The sequence below is a fragment of the Hetaerina americana genome, unplaced genomic scaffold (assembly GCF_022747635.1).
Source record: "Hetaerina americana unplaced genomic scaffold, ioHetAmer1.1.p SCAF_70, whole genome shotgun sequence".
Classification (NCBI taxonomy): domain Eukaryota; kingdom Metazoa; phylum Arthropoda; class Insecta; order Odonata; family Calopterygidae; genus Hetaerina; species Hetaerina americana.
Window position 1 is genome coordinate 1,340,568 of NW_027287317.1, and position 10,619 is coordinate 1,351,186.

The window sequence follows — 10,619 nt, forward strand, 5'->3', positions numbered from 1 at the left end:
ACAGTTTTTCATCAAATTTATTTTTATTTTTCAACATCGTCTCCAATTTAGTCGATACACTATTTTCGAACGATACTCTCTAGCTTTTTTTTAACCCTTTCAAATAGCATTTTACGTCTTTCTCCGCAAAAATAGGCGTTTTCGTGAGTGATAATCTCCTTGTTTGATGTAAATCTCTGTCCTTCAAGCGGAACTCTTAGGACAGGAAACAATAAAAAGTCACTTTTCGCAAAAGGGGGCCAGATCTGGTGCATAAAGTGAGTGGCCAAATAAATCAAATTGCAATTCGTGAATTTTAGCGATGGTGAATGCCAATATGTGTACAGGTGCGTTGCCCCGATGGAAAAGCACCTTCTTCTTCTTCAAATGCGGTCAGTTTTTTGCAACTACTGCTTGTGAAGTAATGATGTGTAATACTCTCCCGTTAATGTTTTACATTTTGGAAGATGATCGATGCTCGCAATTCCGTGACTATCCTAAAAAACAGTGGTCATTACATTTCCGTCATGTTAAAATCGGAATCTTTTCAGATAACCCTCGTACTCTCTTTCACTAATTCATTCCGCACTATCTTATTCTTGCAAAATCCTTTTGCCTCTATCATATCGACACATTATTTCACGTACGCTTTTCCATTCCTGAGAAAATTAATATTCCTTATGTTCATTGTTTCCTTGATCACAGTCTTCGACTACGATCACATATGCTCACACTTGACATTATTGGTGTACCCACTTCTTAAAAAATTGAATATTCTTTCGCATGTGCATAAAAGAATTACAGAGGGAGGCAAAGAGAAACAAGAGTTGGAAAATTTCGGTACCAGGAAGTAAGAGAAAATCAGTAGATGGGCAGAAACAGGATGACCGGTTAGCTACTTCAAGCCAAAGGTTACATGATTTATGACTTACGTTGACCTTTCCATGACCTCGATCCATTCCGCCGATAATATCATCTTATTCACGTTTATTATTATCTTTTAAAACCATGACGAACTCTAAAGAGCTCTCCTCTCGATGAGCTTGTATTAGATACGCGGAGCCCCATAAAAGTTTTATCAGCTTGGAAGAAATTATGAGGCTTCCTCATTAAGATAGATCCTCTGCCCGGACTCCGGCCACTCGACTCGGCTATTAGGCTTTGCACAGCGGGTGGACGGTGATAAATTCTATCTTTCTGCCGCGAAGTTTAAGCATTTTAAAGTCAGCAAAAAACAAAAAAATTAATTGATTCCTCGCATTGGTCTTAGTGCGCCGAGTACAACTCACTTTTCAATAGAGCGGTGCGATAATATCAGAAATATACGTTTTCGTTTAGACCGTGTAGTTTGTTCGTGTAACGCCACGCTTCACCCTGAATTGAGAAAAGGCTTGGGGAGGAATGAAAGTAGACGGGAACCTTATTAGTTTAGTTTGAAAACGTTAATGCTTTGCGTATAACCTACACGCCTGCTTTTTAATTTTAGAGGAACGATTTATTTTTGTCGCATCAAAGAATTATGTAACCTTACGGGAGAAATGTCAGAGATTCTGACATTTTTTTCTCTCTATTTTATTCATTTCCGTGTACTCGTATTGCCTAAAATCTCGCATTTTCTCCACTTAAGACATAGTTCTAAATATGCCGTGTCTGCCTTAGCGTTAAATAATGTTGGTTGCATTATTTAAAGTTTATTTGTTTGATCTGAAAAATTCGATGATGACTGTAATGATCGAAATGATGATCTTTCACAGAAAAGCAGGAAAACTACTGAATGTGCGTGTTCTTATTGGGGCATTGAGTGAAGCAAAATATGATTATATTCCTCGACTATTGGGAGACTTCGAAGTATGTAATGGGTGACAAGGGAAATGTTTGGTCGTATTACCCGTTGCTTTGCGAAAAAGAAGTTTATTTCTCCTTCCTGACATAAAATAATTTCTTACTTCGAATATAAGTAACGTTTCATTTAAACGATTATTTATTTTCCACAAATGAAATTTTCAGCGTTTTGTAGTCCAATTACTCTTGATTGACTCCGTGGATTTATTTCTCTTTCATTCGTGTCCAAGGTAAGAAGAAAAAGGAAGGAATAAAAATCTCCGGAATTTAGATTAAGAACATGATTCCTAACTATCAACGATACGCCGATAGTCAATTTTAGTGATGCGTAATTGTATGTCGTCGTGAGTCTAGTGCCATTTAAATTATAATATAAATATTTTTAAGATACCGATTGCTTTAAAATTATTTTTTGAGCAATTGGTGAATTAAATTCTTGGCCTTTCATGAGGGTACTATATTCAGGATGGTATCAAATCAGTTGGAATATTAGCCCCAGGAGAAATAATCAGTAAATTGAAGTTCCCCACTATTCAACTCGAAGTGCATGCATGTACACCGCCTTCACTCGATGTACGGAGACGGTGGCAATTACGGCTTGAGACGAAAACGTTGTTTCATTTTAACGAAAAATATAGCACATCTAATACCAATATTAAGGAAAATATAAACGCAATACATCAAATCCGTCGTTTTAGAGAGTGCGCCGCATTTTTCTGCCCCTCAGTACATATTTATTTCCCACATGTCAAATAATAGCCAACGATGAACTTTTACATCAACTGCATGGCATTCATGTGTAAAGCATGCCAAGAGAAGTAAGTGTCTCGCACTCATAACTTATTTTAGGATATAAAAGAGAAAAATAGTTAGGAGTCAGATTCATTTTTCCGGAATTTTGACCTTTCGAATTCCGTAAAAATCCATTATTTCTTTTCCGTGCCAAAATTTTTCTACGATTGCTTTAATAATTTCTCTCGAAAATCTTGAGCATTCCATTCCAAATGAAGTTACTGATCGACTTAACGTGGCGTTTAGCAAATTTCACACGCATTCATGCACAATATTTGAAATATTTTGCTACCCTATTTACACGATCAAATGCTTTGTCGAAATCTATGAAATAAAAAAATATATTCTGATTTTATTCTATTCTCCTATTGGCCTCATTACTCCTGTAGCATTGCGCATGTATCTACTTTTTTGGAACCCAAACTGATCATTCCCTACGTAATAAGTTCCCTCCTCTCCATATCTTAGGTGATGATTTTAAGAACCACCTTATTAGCGTGTGAAATCTTGCATTCTTGCAAGGGAAATATATAATACAATTATATGGTTGATCCAAGGTTCTTAGCGGGTAACCCATTGGTGATAGGGACATATGAAGAAGAATTACGTTTTAAGAACCACCTTATTAGCGTGTGAAATCTTGCATTCTTGCAAGGGAAATATATAATACAATTATATGGTTGATCCAAGGTTCTTAGCGGGTAACCCATTGGTGATAGGGACATATGAAGAAGAATTACGTCAGACAAAGAAGTTCTTACGGGGAGGAGGGAGTGGATGACAGGGACGATGAGTAAGAATACATATATTAGTATGATTAAGAAACAAAATATTTGTGAAAACTTTCATGGAGAACGTGGCATTCTACGGTGCGGAAACATGATCGCTGAATCATGTCGGAGGCTTTTAAAATGTGGGTGATGTGAAGAATAGAAAATATTAAATGGACGGAAATGAAAACCAACGAATAATTGCCAGACAAGGTAGGGGAGGAGAGCGGATTGTTGGGAGAGGTCTGCTCATTTTTCTATGTGGTCCCCGCATTTCCACTCCTCCATCACCCTCCCCTCTTCCCCTGCTAAGCCGCCTTCGTCTCACAGCTCGCCCCCGTTCGTCTTATGTCATCCCCCGCCTGGCAGTGACGGTTTGGGGGTTGTTAAAAATGAGGCGCCACAAATTAACAGTGCAGCAACAATAAATATAGGGTTTGTAAAAAAAAATATTGGTAACCATTTCTTCCTGCCGTGTGCGTGAAGAGCTTATTTTAGGCCGTCGGTTAACTGTGCGCATGATCGCAGATCGTATTGGTATTGATAATATGGCAGTGCACACCATTATCACTGAAAATTTTGCGTTGCGAAATATCTGCGCTAAACTCGTACCAACTCGCTAAAAATTTGCTATTCCCAAAATTAAAATCTTCCCTCAATGGGACCCTAAGTGCCGCCAAAGAAGCTCGCACGCTCACCCCTGAGGACCTTCCGGAATCCGCCTACCTGGGAGCCTTCAAGTCGTGAAATGCCGCTCGCAAAAGTTTGTCGGAGCTCTAAGGATGTACTTTGAATAATTTTGAGGCATTGTAGCCATATCTGAAATAAATCCATTTTTTTTTACTTTTCCCGATCCTTTTTAAACAAACCATATAATCAACCATTACAATATTTCAGTACTTTTCATGACGTTCCAATGCGTTCTGCCCATAGGTGGAGATGAAATAGTAAAATATTCGCAATGAATTAAAAAATATTTTTATCAACTTCTTCCGTTATTTATTTTCATATTCTTTTCTAATTTCTTTCGAGAACTGTGGCTTAATAACTTCTTTTGAATCTTATAAATTCCATCTTGCATTATTTCAATTTTTCCTAATCACGAAAACTTCACTTTTGTATATTTCTTGTCAGTGATAACAAGCAATCAACCATGCAAGAGGTTTTTGAAATAATATTTCTTCGTTCTCTATTACCATGATGAAATGAGGGGACATCCCATCAAGTTGGGGTCTTTTAATGCACCGAGAAGGTAGTGTCTCCGGCAAGGGAAAACTCCCTGAGAGTCCACATAACCTTTATAATATATATGATCGGAAATAAAAAGTGATGTCTTTCTGAAAAACACTTCAGCCCCATCTTCATTAAAGACATTTAGAGTGTGCAGTTTTAATTCGGCCAGGGAGAAGTGGACTCAATCAGAATTAAGTTATTCAGAACATTGAAAAATACAGGAAACGGCTCTTTCCAATCGGTTTTTATTATAGAGCACTAAAGATTTCATCAACTTTCTACCTGGTCGGGTGGCTAGAGTGCTGCACTGTTGAAGACTAATCCTATTGGAATATGGGGATTAATTGTGTAAATTAAGGGGCTTTCATTAGTAAAATGCGAAAATTGAGTTTCAATGAAATTCGCTTATGATGAATATATTCTTACTGTTCTCTTCTAATGAAAACGATCTACAGAAGAATGCTATGAACGAAGGATTTTTATCATTTAAATAAAAAAACATTCACGCATTAAAGTATTTACTTACATATATTCTATTGTTTCAGGCTTCACTTCGTGGAAGTATTTAATATCCATACTAAAAGGAAAGACTTGTACTTTTAGTATGGATATTTACCTACAATTTTCCAGTCAACGCTTCAGTTTCTCTGCGATTTTCTAACGCTAAATGACTCAAATACCTTTATGTATATTGTTAAGTCTTATGACAATTTCTCGTCTTCGATGCGGTGTATACGATTGTATGTGCGGTGCATACGATTGTATGAAATTCTACCGCAAGGTAAGTTTGTAATGCATTTCGAAACGATTCTGATTAAAACAATGGCTAGAAAATCACCTAAATGCCTGGCGTGTTTAGACCAAAATAAAAAAGTTAGTCCCTTAAATCAACGAAGAAGATTCTGAACCCAATAATTTCTAAATATACTGCGTGAAAATTGACTTCACAAGGTCTCCGCGCCGAACTACTCGGAGCTAAACTACAATGTTACGGGCAGTCGATAAATCCTAAATCCACTTCGGGACTCCGGAAATGGTTCATTTCCTTGCGGTGAAACAAGCATTGCATTGCTATTTTTTGTGTTGCTTAAAAATTACCATCAAGGCTCAGAAAGAGGAGTGCGTTTGATGAGAGTGGGCCACCGATATGCTCAACCTATTTGATGTGTGAAAAAAATCGAGCTTATAAAATAGGCAGGGAAATTACCTGCACATTCTATACTCTACCACCTCCTCTTACCGACGAGTAGTGACCTTCCTTTTTCCTAAATTGTCTGCTCAATGAAGAGCGATAATATTTTTTTTGCATAATTAATTGTGCAAAAATTTAATCTTAAGTTACATTGTTCACTTGGCGTGTAATGTTATGGTTGTTATAAGTCTAGTTAGTTTGAATCCAATATTGCGTCAGCCATCATTGCTGACGGGGGTTTCTCCACCACCATTTATTATTGAGCTGGCCTCGCATATTCTGTATTCTTAGTTCCGGCCCCTAGGGATGAGAATAGTCGTAACTTTTAGGGTTTGTTTCACCTAATGACTGACTAGCTCGTCAGATTCTCTTTTTTATTTGCTCCCAGTGTTGCATAATCATAAGGATAGCGTTTCTCTTTCTTTTTTCCTCGTTTATCAGAACGGATACGCTGAGAGAATTTGGGGAAAGGGCTGGCTGCACTTCAATATACGAGACGGGCAGAGCGATTTAACAGTATCAACACGACTTTGATTATCAACGCGACACTGAATGTCGATGCGACATTGAATGTTTACGTGATATGGATATCGACATCGGCATGGTCTTCGATATTGACCTCGATGGCAACATGATCTTTGATATTCTCGACATGGGAACATCGAGGTGGAATCGATATTTCGCATACATATTGCCTCGACACCAAAAAGCCGATGTCGCACTTCGTCCATTTGGGACCTTCTCAGAAAAAATGTGATTCCATAATACCGAGAAAAGTAACTGGAACGTGAAATTCCTCTTCATGCCTCTCTTTACTCGCTAATCAATGATTTTCTCCCTTTGGGTTTCTCAAGCACGCCCCTTTTCACATGTGCCTCCCACTTAGTAAAAACCAGCGTTCTAAAAAGCCTGGCCACACTCTCCCGACTCTCTTACAACTTTTTACTTCCTTGAATCGGGCAAAATATACATATCTTGATATCACATACATTCTCATTTTGTTCATCATGGATCAATACATAATTTAATTATTTTGACAATAATGAAATTGTCTTGTACAAAATAGGGACCAAGTAGGGAAATGTAGCTCTGATGAAGTCGAAGTTACGGCGGGAGATGCCACGAAAGTAACTTATAAGAGAGTCATCCACTGAATTTGCATTAAAATGCAACAGTGTCAGAGTGTAAAAATCATTCGCCTCCCAGTCAAGACGAATGATTTTTACACTCCGAAATTCTTTCTTTACCCTACCTTGTAAATCTGACCTTAGAGTTTTTGGCTTTAAATTGGATTTTATTTGTCAGTGTTAACCTTTAAGGGATAAGATATTTATCATTATGTTAAACCCAAAAATAAGTACAGCACTTCAAAGCGTTTGTTAAAAGTACGCTGATGTAAATATACTTAAACGACCAAATTATGCCTTGAAAATCCCATCTTATTGCTTAATGGATAGTTATTACACTTCATTATTGCACCTACTGACTCAGATTTAAGCGTTATAGAACATCATATCTTAAGGGGATAAAGCTTTTAAACTACTAGAGTGTCAAAACAATATAAATTGCGAAATTTGATAGTGAAAGAGTCCGGACTATTCAGTGGAATACTAATAGCGAAGCAGTAACCTAAACTGTTGAATTGTATTTTTTTCGCTTTTTTATTCGTTTTGACATTTTAAAATTTTTTTGAATTGGGACTTTTTTCTTACTTCGTGCATCTACTTTCCTACATTTTACTTCGTATTTCATTCTATCATTTAATAGGATGAATTGATTAATAGTCACATGACGATACCTTCCTTCTCTTAAATTTGGGATACCTCACAATATTTTACCGCCGGCAGGTAAATTTTCTTTCTACCCTGTTATCAGTGGATACAAGGCCTGTCTCAAATGTAGTACGACTTATTTTTTTCCGGATAGGTAGACGCAGTAGGGACGGTGGTGTCTCTGGCTGGGTTCGAGGGAGGGGAGTCTCGGGAAAGGCTGGAGGCCGATAGCAGTTGGCTCCCAGCCTTTGTGGAGTGTGGATCGTTCGTTTGCGAATCCTCTATAACGTGACCTCGTCACGCTCCGTCATAAATCGGCTATTGGAACAGTGCTACGCCATCCAATTGTGCGTGAAACTTAGCAAAACCGGGAAAGAGACTCACGGCATGCTCAAGGCAGCTTATGGAGATAAAGTCATGGGTAGATCGGGTGTTTTTGAGTGGCACAAGTTGTTTCGATAGGGCAGAGATTTTGAAGAAACCGAACGTTCAGAGGGCCCTTCGACCTCAAAATGTGACGAAAAGTTTGCAAGAGTGAAGACTTTGCTGGGCAGGGATCGCAGATTAAATGTTCGTATTGTTTCTAATAAACTTGGCATACCTAAAAGTGATGTACATCGGCTTGTGACCGAAAAAATGGACATGAGAAAAGTATGCGCGAAGTTGGTGCCGCGAGTTCTCTCGGACGAACAGAAGGAAACTCGCACGTGGATCTGCCGTGCGATCCTCGATAATATGAGTGAGGATCCAAATTTTTTAGACAATGTCCTACCAAACTTCTTCTCCCGCGGAACCAAATGTCTTCCCCCGCCTCAAATCCCCACTGAAAGGACGTGACCACGGCTCGTTGGAAGCGTTGCAACAGTCCGTGACGAGGCAGTATAGCAGCATACGGGGCGCTGCCTTCCTGAAGCCAGGCGAGGCTTGGTAAACCCGCTGGCAGCGATGTGTGGACGCACAATGGTGCTACTTTGAAGATTTTTGAGTGAATGTATCAATTCTAGCAATGCATTTTTTAATCGACTCAGTTCTACTACGTTTGGGACAGATCTTGTCCCTACTCTCATTATTAAATCGCCTACTTCACTATGCAACGTATATAGTATTCCACACTGTATGGTATCCCTGGGCCAAAACAAACTCTGATTGGATCAAAAGTGAATAGTTCTTGCTTAACTACCCACTTTCCATGCATGTATTCTGGGTGGTTCATAATTACATTTTTTTCAAAATATGTTGACGAATATGTCTCATACTATGCTGCTTCTGAAAATAATGTGATTTTTTCAAGAGATAAGCGCAATCGTAGAATTATGGTGGTTTCAAAATTAACTGCGGGTCTCAGTCTTACACCGTAAAAATTTCTTAACAAATCTTCCGTACATGTACCACAAGCGTACATATACGATGTACCTTGCGCTTTTGGTACCTTTCTTCTTTGATAAGGTTGTCATTACCGCTACATAAATTTTTTCGGTCATTCTACTCTCTGGTATACAAGTGTACTCTTGCACTCCGTTACGTAGCGATGTGCGTCCCAACATTTCCTTGTTTTTTTCGGCAACTGATGTGTCCAAATGCAAAATTGTAAATAGACATGAAGGTAGGCGAGCATTCTTTTACATTCGTCCACTTAATATTTGGATTAATTTAAGTGTCGAAATCATCTTGGCAAAATTCCAGTATGCTATGAGCTGAAAAACGTAAAATATATATAAAAACAGAATGCCATGCGATTAGAATCAATGACGCAATTCAAACCCTTTATTTTTTATTTGTAACAGTCGGTAAAATATCTATATAGTTCGATTTCTAATCGGTGAACTCCGAATAATCTTTGTGATGACGAAAAAGGATTCGTATTTTCATATATTTTGCAATGCACCAATTGGTATGTTCAATCGAATTTCAAATCGTCAGTTTAGGCTCCATTAAGTTCCTCATACGTTTGCTAGATGGCAGAACCTGTTGTACTCATTTTGTCGTCGGCTGCGATACGGCGGGACAGAGCTCCCGACGGTTTATCCCCATGGTTTTTGCGGGGAAATTAACATGTCCTTCATCGTGGTAAAAATGATTAAATCTATACCTTTAAATGAATTAAATGGACGCACCAAACATCCCAAGATTTTACTTCTGCTGTTCAGGTTAGTTCCTTACTTTTTTCACATTAATTATTTGTTCCCAGTAAAAATTATAGTCCCAAGTTCCTAACTTTAATTCACAACCATTCTCTTTTATGTTTTTTCTAATTAAAATCACACAACCTACCACTTCTTTTTACCATCGGATGCCAACATTCATTCTCCAGACCAAAACATTTTCACAAACTTATAACACATTCAACAATCCGCATAAATTTCTTAAGCATTAGTCATTAAGTTTCATCTGTATCTTTTCCATTTCAGCTAATTCCATCACTATCTTCAAGCCTGGAGTACAAGCATACTACCATTTTCTCATTTTTATCCAGCAATTTTTTCCTTTTACTCTTAACTACTTTTGGGCTATGATCTTTCTTTCAACCCAATTTCTCCCCTAATCTACTTAAGAAACCCTCCACTAATGCTCTTACCCCAGTGAAAGTCCAACAACTGTCCGCCATTCATTATGTATGCCAAAATCAGTAATGCTCTCAGAATCATTCTTTTTATCATTTGTACACATTTATGAGTCAACCATATATTTGAGACAACTATCCCCAATCAACAAATTTTCACCATTACCATTCCCCTGGGACTCACCATACGTATGGATCAATTAATTCTTCTGAGGCATCCCTTCTATCTCCAACCCAACCATTCATGTCTCCCAATTGAAATATTCTTGGACCAAGTTCACCTTCATTTAAAACTTCTATCAATTTCCCCATATCATCTTTCATCCTTTCAGTCTCACTCACAATGATAAACCTTCAAATGCCAGCTTCCTTTTCTTTCATGAGCAAAAAATAACCTTTGGAACTATACCTTCCTTAGACAAATCTTAGTCCTCTTTTTCAATACCAAGTGAGAACTCTGACTACAGGATATTTGTGAA